Source organism: Chaetura pelagica, unplaced genomic scaffold (assembly GCF_000747805.2).
Source record: "Chaetura pelagica isolate M959 unplaced genomic scaffold, ChaPel_1.0 scaffold704, whole genome shotgun sequence".
Taxonomy (NCBI): domain Eukaryota; kingdom Metazoa; phylum Chordata; class Aves; order Apodiformes; family Apodidae; genus Chaetura; species Chaetura pelagica.
In genome coordinates, this window is record NW_009952994.1 from 54,438 (window position 1) to 64,789 (window position 10,352).

General features: G+C 54.4%; 1 protein-coding gene across 1 annotated transcript in view; it reads right to left on the minus strand.

The window, feature by feature from the left end:
* The window catches only part of MGAT5B (mannosyl (alpha-1,6-)-glycoprotein beta-1,6-N-acetyl-glucosaminyltransferase, isozyme B), a gene marked incomplete at its 3' end in the record, with an annotated part of 71,719 nt that overhangs the window by 50,905 nt on the left and 10,462 nt on the right, over positions 1–10,352 (minus strand). The gene's annotated exons all lie outside the window — the stretch shown is intronic.

A 10,352-nucleotide genomic window follows, 5' to 3' on the forward strand; every position in this document is an offset into this window, starting at 1 on the left:
GGGGCACCCAGCTCCTTGTTCCTGGGGCACCCAGCTCCCTGCCCCCTGGGGCACCCAGCTCCCTGTCCCACTCAGGTCTCAAGCTGCTCAGAGTCAGCTTCATGCCAAGAAGAAGGGGAAAGAGAAAGATGAAGGAGAAACAGTGTTTGAGCTGCACCCTGGTGCCCAGGCCAATGCATCCCTTGTGTTTTCCTCCAGGTGGGGGCAGGACCCCTGTGCCACCCCACGGGCACAGAGCTGGCACTCCCTCCTCTGTCACTTTCAGGGAGCTTTTCCACCCCAAAACCAGTCCAGTTTCAAAACCTTCCCTCCCCTGGTAGCCACATGAACCCATCACTGACTGTCCTGGGGGGGGGGAGACCAAGGTACAGCCTCAACCCCCATCTCCACAGACCCATGTGAACAGCACCAAACCCCCCCCCTGACATTTAAAATGCAATTCCACAATAAATCTCCACTGTTCCTAACATGGCAGATTTGTTGTTGATTTCCCCCCCACCCCTCCTTCTCAGACATAAGTCACATCCCTGCCTGGCTGCCTCACAACAGCTTCATGCTCCAGTACAAGGAGGGAATTTGCTCAGAGCTGGTAGGATATTACTTATGTCCACTGAAAATACAAGCTGAATTTATTTCAACCTAAAGCATCATTTGCTTTGCTTTGTTTTTCTCTTTCAAAGGACAACTCCAGCCTACTTAAACCCTTCAAAAAGGACAATATAGTCTCAAAGAAGAAACTGGAGGGTGTCCCACACAGCACAGCCAGACCCAGAGCTCACCAGCTGGCTCCTCAGGTGGACTCATCTTCCCAGGGGGGCACCCACCCCAGCACCTTCCCCATTCCTGGAGAGCAAAGCCCCAGCTCTTCTCTCCTCTCCCACCATTCTCTGTTTACCTTCACTATTGATTTTGATTCAAGCAGATGAAAACACCAAAGAGCCAACTAGCCCAGGTCTCCAGCTCACCCTGACACATAATCCATTACAATCACAGCCCAGAGGCCCAGCACCAACTGGCAACAAGACAGGCCAAAGCTCTGGGTGACAACCACCACCTCCTGTCCCCATCCCTTAGGCAGCCACCCCAGGGGAAAGCTGCTCCAGGGAGGGATGAAGCACATGGCTACAATCCTCCAGGGCACCCACTCACCAGCCTGGGCACCCAGCCAGTCGCTGCCTCCTGCAAACCACCCACATGTGCCATCAGACCCTTATGGGTTTGTTATTTTAAGCCATACCCAGAAAACATGGACCTCCTGAGCCAGTGCCCCCACGCAGGGAGCACCAGGAGCCACCCAGGGAGGAGCAGCCAGGCCAGCAGTGGTGATTTGGGACCTGGAGGTGCCCAGAGAAGCAGCTTGGGGCTGCCAGGGAAGCAGACACTGCTCCGTGGAGCTGCTGCTGAGCTGCTGGAAAGGGCCAGCGAGGCAGCTGGTCCCTGGTCCCCAGCCAGGGGAAGCAGCCTCAAGTCACCCCCTGCTCAAGCAGTTTTTGCCATCACCTGCCCCCTGGCTCTACCCACCCCCTCGCCCCCCTCTGTGCCCCCAGCAGCAAAGCTGCAGCCTGGGGGGTGTTTTCCCTCCCTCTCACTGCACCAGGAGCCCACCAGGTCCCTGCAGGGGGGTTGGCAGCTCCCTGGAGCCACCTCAGGGCTCTGCAGACACAGATCCCGGGGGCTGGGGTTTCTCTCCCCACTTTGGAGCAACCCTTGGGCTGCAGGACCCCGAGCTGAGCCCACCCAGGGGCTCCAGCAGCCCCCCCAGCCCAGCAGGCTGCAGCTCTGCCCCCAGCCCAGGGCAGCTCCCCAGTTCCCCAGCAAGGAGCAGGGCAGGACCCTGAGCAGCACAGGCACCTCCAGCAGCAGCACCAGGAGAGCTCTGGGCTGTCCCCCCCAGCTTCTCTCTCTCTCCTCACCCCCTCAACCTCAATTCAGAGACACGATGCTCCCTGTGGGACACGGGGATAGTCTCCAGGTCCTGCCAGAAGCCACCATCCCCCAGTCTCCTCCTCTCCCCAGCAGCCCAGGAGATGGGCTGGGGAGCTGGGGAAGAAGAAACTAACACATACAACCCCAGCACAAGCTGCCCTGCAGGTTCGTTTGATTTTTAATTATACCCTTTTAACCCCTTTTTTCTCCTTTCTCACCCCCCTTTCATTTTTTTTATTCTATTTTAAAGTCCCAGCAGGGTATTTTTAGTTGCTCCTCTATAGCCACCAGAGCTATTTTAAATTGCATTTTAAGCTATTCTGCAGTGCTCCAAAACACCTCACACTGCAGGCAAAGCTTTCAAATGACCAGATTTACATCGATTTTAAACTGCTTCCTAAAACACGAGGGCTTCAGGGCAGGGCTGGCTGAAGGGCAGTTACCAGCAGCAAAGCCCAGAGGCCACCAGAGCTCCCAGGATCCAGCTGGATCCTGTGCCAGGCTGGATGCTGTCAGCACTGGGAGCAAAGCTGGATCCTGGTTCTGCACCTGAGACCCCCAGCTCCAGGCAATGAGCAGTCCCAGGGCACAGGGAGAGTCCAAGACAAGAGTCCCAGCCCAAAAGCAGTTCCACAGACCCATGTTCCCCCTCCATCCATCACCAACCTTTGCTTCTGCTCTTGGTCTCTGCAGAAGAGGCATCATTCCCAGAGCACCAGTGCTGAACTCAACTAGTTCTTCTTCTAACAGCCCCTCTGGCTGACCCAGGAAAAACTGTATGGAAAAACCCTGCCCCAAGGACTGCAGGAAATCAACCCCAGCCCCTTGGGCAGAGGAATGATTCCACCAGGCAATGTTTGCACCCCCCAGGCCCAGCTGCAGGAAGGATGCCCAGAGCTCCAGCCTTATTTACAGCTGTCCCAAACCCTTATGTTTCTGAAAACAGCAGAACTCACTAATTTAACATTTCCAAAATTATTACCATTTCTCCTTCAGCCAAAAATATTGGCCAAACAGTGCTGGGCATCCTGCCATCCTTTTATATTATTTTTTTTTCTTCAGGGATGAATAAATCATCCCTTTCCTCCAGCCCCATCAGCCTCTGCTGAGCAGCCAGATCCTCCCAGCAGCAGAGTTGGGGCAGCCCCAGCAGGACCAGTTGGGGCACTGGCAGAGCTGTGGGACCAGCCTCAGCTCATCTCTGCCCAGCCCTGCTCTCTCACTTAGGCCAGAGAAACAAAGAAATGGGTGGGGGAACCCAACTTTTACAGATGCTGCTACAGTTCCCACTGAGAACAGTTGTTCCCTGCTGTTCCTGCTGCCTCCTGGGCTCAGGATGAAGTTTGATGTAGAAGTGAAAAGGTGTAATAAGAAAAAAAAAAGAGACATTAAAATTAGTTCTGGCCATGGAGGGGGGTGTTAGCTCAGCACACCTTGATGGAAACACCGTTTGAGTTCCTTCTGAGCTATACAAAAATCGATGAATGGAATGAATGGTTCCCTGAGAGCAGCTGCTCAGGGAGATGCCAGGACCAGGGGATGTTGCTGCTCCCTCCTCTGGCCCCACGCCGGCAGGGCAGAGCCCAGCACTGCCCACAGATCCTCGGCTCCACCACTTTGAGACTCGTGAATCCATTTTTCCACCTTCCAATAAGTTTGGTGGCACTTTCCTTCCCTCCTCCCTCCCTCCCTCCCGCATCCGGGTCTGAACCGCAGCGGTACCAGGTGGGCACTTCTTCAGGAAGGGACGTGCTCCCAGGGTGGATTAAGCCTTAACCACTCCTAGAGCAGTTTTTCCACATCTTCTCACCCCTCTGTGCCCTGCATTTCATTCCCCCAGCACATCCCAGTAACCCCTGGGGTCATGTGGAACCCCCGGGGATGTCTTGGTCACTTGTTCCTCTGCCTGCAGCAGCAGTTGAAGGGGAGCAGTGAAGCTTTACACTTCCACTTCAAACCCCCTTTCAAAAGAGGGGCTGGAGATGGGACCACAGAGCACGTTCACCAACCCAGTGGGAGATGCAGCACCCTGGGACCAAAGTGAGGTGGCCCATGGGGACACCAGAAGAAGCAGGTGCAGGAGAGGACACATGGATCAACACCCTCTTTCTTCACATGGGCAGAGCAGAGGTCTGTTAAAAACCAACAACCACAGACTAAGGTGACCCCTGTGTCACTCATGGCAGAGCCAGCAGCACCTAGGGGGCAGGTAAGCCCCACAGTAACCCCCAGCAGCACCATCACCATCACCCATTCCTCAGCACAGAGCACCACTTTAACCCATCACTGAAGAAAAAAAAGAAGAGCAGAGTAAGTTGTTGTCAAAGAGCCCCTGGGACAACCCAGCACGTGGCAGGAGCCAGCAGGGAGCAGAGCCAGGCAGTGCTTGAGGCCCTCACCCTGCATCTGGGCTCTGCCCTGCTCTGGGGTCTCCATAAATCCCCTTCTCCCCACAGATGCCCAGCTGAGGAAATGAGAGGATGGTCCAGAGCAGCAGGAGCTGCCAGAGCACATCTCCAGGCCGGCTAGAGAGTGTCCCCACCACTTCCCTAGGGGAAGACAACTCCAAAGCCCATCTTCCCCAGCACCTCATGGAGGTGCTCCCAGTACCGACCAGCTCAGCTTGGCACTGACCAGACAACTTCTGACAGCACCAGCTGGTTGCTCCTGGAGCAGCTTTGGATGGGAGGGACACAGCGAGGCTGGAGATGAGCCCCAGGCAGTGCAGAGCTGCACAGCACACTCCAACCCAGGGGTGTCCCCTGGCCACCCCCCCAGCAGCTCCTGGAGCTCCTCATCCAGCTCTGGAAGCAGCAGCAGCAAAATTAAGCCTTGGGGACACGTGGGATCTGCACGTTCCAGCTCGTGTCAGGGAGGTGACCCACAGCCAGGGAAACACTCTGGATCCTGGCCTCACAGGCACTGCTGGAAGAAGGAAACCTCCTGCTGCTTTTCCAGAGGGTTTTGCATAAGCAAATTCCAGCTGCAGATGATGGGAACAGCCTCATCCCTCTGCCTGAGCAGAACATCCCGGCAGCTGCGGGCAAGACACGCTGAGCAGCAGATCCTGACAAGCTGCTTACAAGCCACTGATCCAGCAGACAACATCAAAACGTGGCCCAAGCAGCCTGGGAGAGGGTTATAGCTCATCTGGGAAGAAACTGGGAATAATTAGCCCCGAGCTTGCCCAGCAGAGGCTGCCCAATTCTCTCCCTGCCTGTGACCCCCATCACCAGCACTTGGTTACAGGAGCTGTTGCAACTGCTTCTCCTGCCACCTTCACCCTGCACTGAAGGCAGGAGGATAAATCTGTAACTCCCATGACTTTTTGAAAGCAAAGGGAACACGAGCATCCCTGGAACATCACATCTGTGCATCATGTCCCAAGGAGGCAGCAGCCCAAGCCCACACACCCAAGTGCTCTCTCTGGTGAGGTCAGGCAAGGAAAGGGATTGTCAAAGCCCAGAAGCAACTTTCAGGTACTTTGCTCCATTCAAGCTTCTGCCAGGAGAGCTACGTGCTCTGCTGAGAACTGAGGAGCAGATTGGGATCCATCACAAGTGGCCCTGACCCGGGTTTGCAAATGGGTCCAGAAGTTACCCTTCCCAAGAGCGAGGGGACTGGGATGGGAGGATGAACACACCTGAGTTGTGCTTTAAAGCTCCTTCAGGCTCAGCAGCATCTCACTGCAATCAGGACCTCCTGGGCAGGGCTGAGCCAAGCCATCCCCTCCTGAGGAGCAGCACACAGAGGGCATGCAGCAGGTCAGGATCATGGACCACACACACCTCCTCCTCTTCCTCCTCCTCCCCTCCCAGCAAAGCTGACTGCAAGGGAGGACAAAAGTTTTTCAAGCTTACTCTGATCATTAGCAAATCCAAGCTTGACCTTCTGCATCTTCTGTGATGGTACCTGGCTGTGCTAACCCAGCTGGGATGTGGCTGGAGCAGAAGGAAAACCAGCAGAGACTGGAGCAGGGGCAAAGGACCCCTCTGAGGAGATGATGTAGGTTCTTACATTTCCATTTGGCCTCTTTGCTCTGCTCCTCAGGGAACAATTCAAGGGATTGAAATAACACGAGATCCCATCACTTCACAGTACATGGCTCTGGAATGGTGAAGATGCCCTACAAAACCCTGAGCAACCTTCAACATTATCCTCTGCAGCACCATTCCCACCCCTCTGCCCCCCCCTCCACTAACATCCCTGCTCCAGAGGGAAACAGAAGCCACAAACGTCAAAGTGTTCAGCTGTGCTGCACTGCCCTGAGCCACCTCCCTCTCTCTCCTCTTCAGTGTTCATGGGTGGAACAAACTGCTTTAAGCAGGTGAGACTCCAGGAACTGGAGCCCAGGACAGCAGCAGGAGAGGCAGAGCCCTCCAGAAGCTGGAAGGCAGGAGGGATGCTGGGTTTGGGGCAGGATTTCAGCCAGGTGATGGTGAACACCCCACTTCCAGTGCAACACACCTCGGCTGCTGCCTGCTGGACCTCCCCTGGACCCCAACACAGCCAACCCTGACCCCCCAGCAGTGCTCAGCTTCACCCTGAGTGCAGGGCAAGATGCCCCAAGCCAGCAAGGGGGGGCTTTTCCAGCAAGCTTTCTCCAAAACTTGTCCACATTTCATGTCTTTTCCCTGCAAAATGGAAGTGAATGACCAAACCTCAGAGGCTTTTGCAGCAGAAGTTGTTTTCTGGCCACCTGCACTTCTGCTGTGCCACAGACCAAGGGGAGTCTCCACAGGCTCTGCCCACCTCCAGACCATATCCCAGCTGCAGAAAGTCCCAGTGGTGCAGGACTGGAAAACCCTCTGGCCCAGTCCACAACCTGCTTAATACCCCGTTGGGATCCATATCCTGCAGCCTGGAGATCAGACCCTGAAACACGTGGAGCAACCCAGGGAAAGGTGCAACAGCCTTGCAGAGAACGTGCTTCACTCCTGCTCACTTCCATTTCCCAGCTTGTGCTCTAAAAATCAGCTCTCCCCTTCCTTTGTCTTTCCTCCCCTGCTCCCATTGACCCTGTTTCCAAAGCAGCTGAGGAAACACAAGGCAGGAGCCCAATTCTGGTCACCAACAGGAAACCAGCTGGAGATGTTGCAGGGAGCTCATTTTGGGGTAGAAAAAAAAAAGGCAGATGTTGAGCTCTCAAGCTGAGCACCAATCCAAGCAGGAAACACTTGAAAACAGGTTGAAGAGACCGTTCCAGGAGCAGTAACCACACAAGTGCTCAGCAAACCAGCACCTCCCAGGGGCACGAGGCTCAAGGACCCGCACACGAGCTGCTCCTGCAGCTCAGCCCTGAGCACTAAGACACCTCCAGCTGTGTCAACCCCTCCTAGCAAAGTACCACTGAGGTCAGCTGAGATCAAACCAGAGCCCTCTGGCAAGAATCAGCAGCTCCCAGTGAGGGCAGAGCTCAGGTCCAGCCACCTCAGGCCATCAGGACCTGTCCTACACATCCCCTGGGCCAGAAACTCCTCCAGCACCTCCTACCCTATCAAACAGGAATCAACAGCAGGAGAATTCAGCAGCCTTGTGATTTATTTTTGGTTTTAAACTAGCTACAGCAGTTGCAGGCAATATTCCAGCCACATCCAATGGTATTTTGACACTTAATAACCAGATTTTCCTCTGCTAATCCCCAGCAGCAAGCTCCTCCAGTGGGATGTCCATCACCACCACAACCAGCCCCACAACAGCCAAATCCCTCCCCAGCCCCACAATTCAAGATTCTGGTGTTTCTTCAGGATCAGCCTCCTGCCCCAAGGCAGGGGAACTAACCCCAAAGGGAGAGACACTTGGGAAAAAAACACCCAAAACCTCAGCAAAAACCACCAAACGTTTTCACTGCTGAAGAAAAGGCAAAAAGAGGGCACAGAAAACTCAGTCCCTGGAGTCTAGAGCCCTTCCCAAAGCATCTCCCACATTCAGGACTTATAGACTTGTTTGTTCTCTTGGGGTTTTTTTAATCTAGATCTTTGTTTGTAGAACAAATTCTCTCGGTGGCCATTTCAAAACAAAAGCACCTCTGTCTGTGCTGACTTGACAGCAGCGGATTAGGATAAAATAACTTGTGATTCAGGAGGGGTTTTTATTTATTTATTGTGAAAACACAAAGCCCCTGCTGCATCTGATCACCAGGCCAGCTGAGGAATGATTGCTGGCACACACCAAGAAATTCAGCTTTTGGAAAGAGCCTTCAAGAAAGGGATTGACACGTAAAAATAAAATTAAAAATGGGATTAACTTCTGGACTGTGACATGATGCATTTCTGCTTTTCATGCCTCACATCCATCTTCATTTTTGGTTTTGACTGGCTGCTTGCACAGCTCAGAGGCTAAGAAAGCTCTGGACAGCCTGGGACATTTCCATAAGCTTCCCACTGGATTGCAATGCCTGAGGTTCAACATGGGCTGGTCAGGACACTGAGGGAGAAAGGAGAGCAGCCCCAGCCCAGCCTGGACCATGTTTTTTTACCACTTATCCACAATCCAACAGGATTTCTCTGATACAAATGACTTCTAAGTGCTCAGGTGATGGACTGACCCCCTGGCTCTTTGCAGCCACTCAGCCCTGCAGGTGTTGAAGCCACGTGCAGTTTCCCTTGTAGAGCATCACTGCTGAGCCTGGGAGGGCACCAGAAAACAAGGAGTGGAGCAAATGGCCCCAAAAGGCAGGATCACCACCCCTGGGAAGGGTGGCAGGAGCAGACACTCATTAGCCACAACCACACCTGACTAAACACACACAGGCTGGTAAAGCAGCTCAAAGCCAGAGGTTTGGGGAGGAGATGCTGCCAGCTGGCAACACAAAATCAAGCCATGAATAATCCTGGAACAGGCCCACTAAACCAAATGCTCCATGGAGAGAAGAATGGCAGCAGGGTCCAGGCTCCCTCCCCAGGTGGGACCACCAGTGTCCTCCAGAGGGTTTCCCACTGGGAGCCCAGTCCCAGGGGATAGTCAAGCCTGGCCTTCAACACGTGGCAGATCCAAGGACTCCTCCAAAACCTCCTGAACCTGCCCAGGAGGTTTGTGTCAATGCTGACCCAATTCCCACTGTTACTGACATGAAGAGCTAATCAAGCCCAGCAAAATTAACCTGCTCTTCAGACCAGCATTTTGCACTTAGCAGCAGCAATAACAGCCAGCAGTATTTCCTGGGTTTCCTTGGGATCCATAATGCCTGCTAATTAAATGCCAGTTTGTTATTCAAACAGACCTATTGAGGCTCTGCAGCAACAAGAAGCAGCATATCCATTTCTGGTCCCATCAACCTGCTCTGACTCCAACACTGGGTGCTCCTCCCCATGAGCCCAGTATCACCAGCCAGGTGGGACCTCTGGAGTCCCTTCCTTCACCTCCTGCCCCAAGCAGAGCAGACCTGAGGACTAGATGTGTTTTGAAAGCCTCCAAGGATGGAGTTACCGCATCTCACCAGCTTCCTGGTGGCTTTGACTCCCTGTCACCCGGTGACACCAGTGAGGTTGAGTGTGTATCATCCCTCCTGCCTTTTTGGAGGAGGTTTTTCCAGCCATCAGTCTCCCCTGGGGAGCAGGGAGTGTTCAAGGAGCCCTGCTGGAAGCAGCTGTATCACCCTGGGGGATGGCCAGTCCTCATGGACAGGTATCATGGGAAAGGCTGAACCCCAACAGCTTGAACCTGGTGCTAAAGAGCCAGAAAAAGGCCTCTGGGGTGGGGCCTGCCAAGCCAGTTAACAAAGAATACAACCAAAACAGCATCCTTCCTCCAGAAGCAGCAGAGAGGATGCTTTTGTGTTTCAGAAGAGTGTGTGAAACTGTGAACAAACCAAGTCTTCCCCAACAAGAGGCAGGAGAGCAGCCAAATCCACAGCAATTCATCTGGAAGCAATACCTTCCTTGGCAAACCCATCCAGGGGAAAGAAAAAAGAAATAGTTTTACACGGAATTGATGAGCTCTCTAACAAAGCAGGACTTGCCTCTGCCAGTTGCAGCTCTAAGAAGCCAAAAGCTTGAGAAATTAGAGAACCTGCCCAAACCTCAGAGCCAAACCCTCAGCACAGCAGACCCAGGGCAGCCCAGGCAACCCCACCAACCCCCAGCACTGAGGGTCTGACCCCTCAGCCTCCAGTCACCAAGGTTTTCCCAGCCCTCTGCCACAAGCCAGGCTCAGCACCCACACATCCCCACGGTGACACCTCGGGGTGTCACCACAGCCAGGCTGGAGGCACGTGGGCCATGGCAAGAAGGGCCAACAGGAGCCTGGGCCATCCTGACGTCCCTGAAACAGCTCCGGAGGGAGCCTTGGGAATGGAGACATCCAAGCACCATCCTCCCTGCATCCCTGGTGCCCACCAGCTCGGGGGGGCCAGGGAGCATCCCAGGGGCTGGGGGGGCCAGGGAGCATCCCTGGGGGGGCAGGGAGCATCCCGGGGGCTGGGGGGG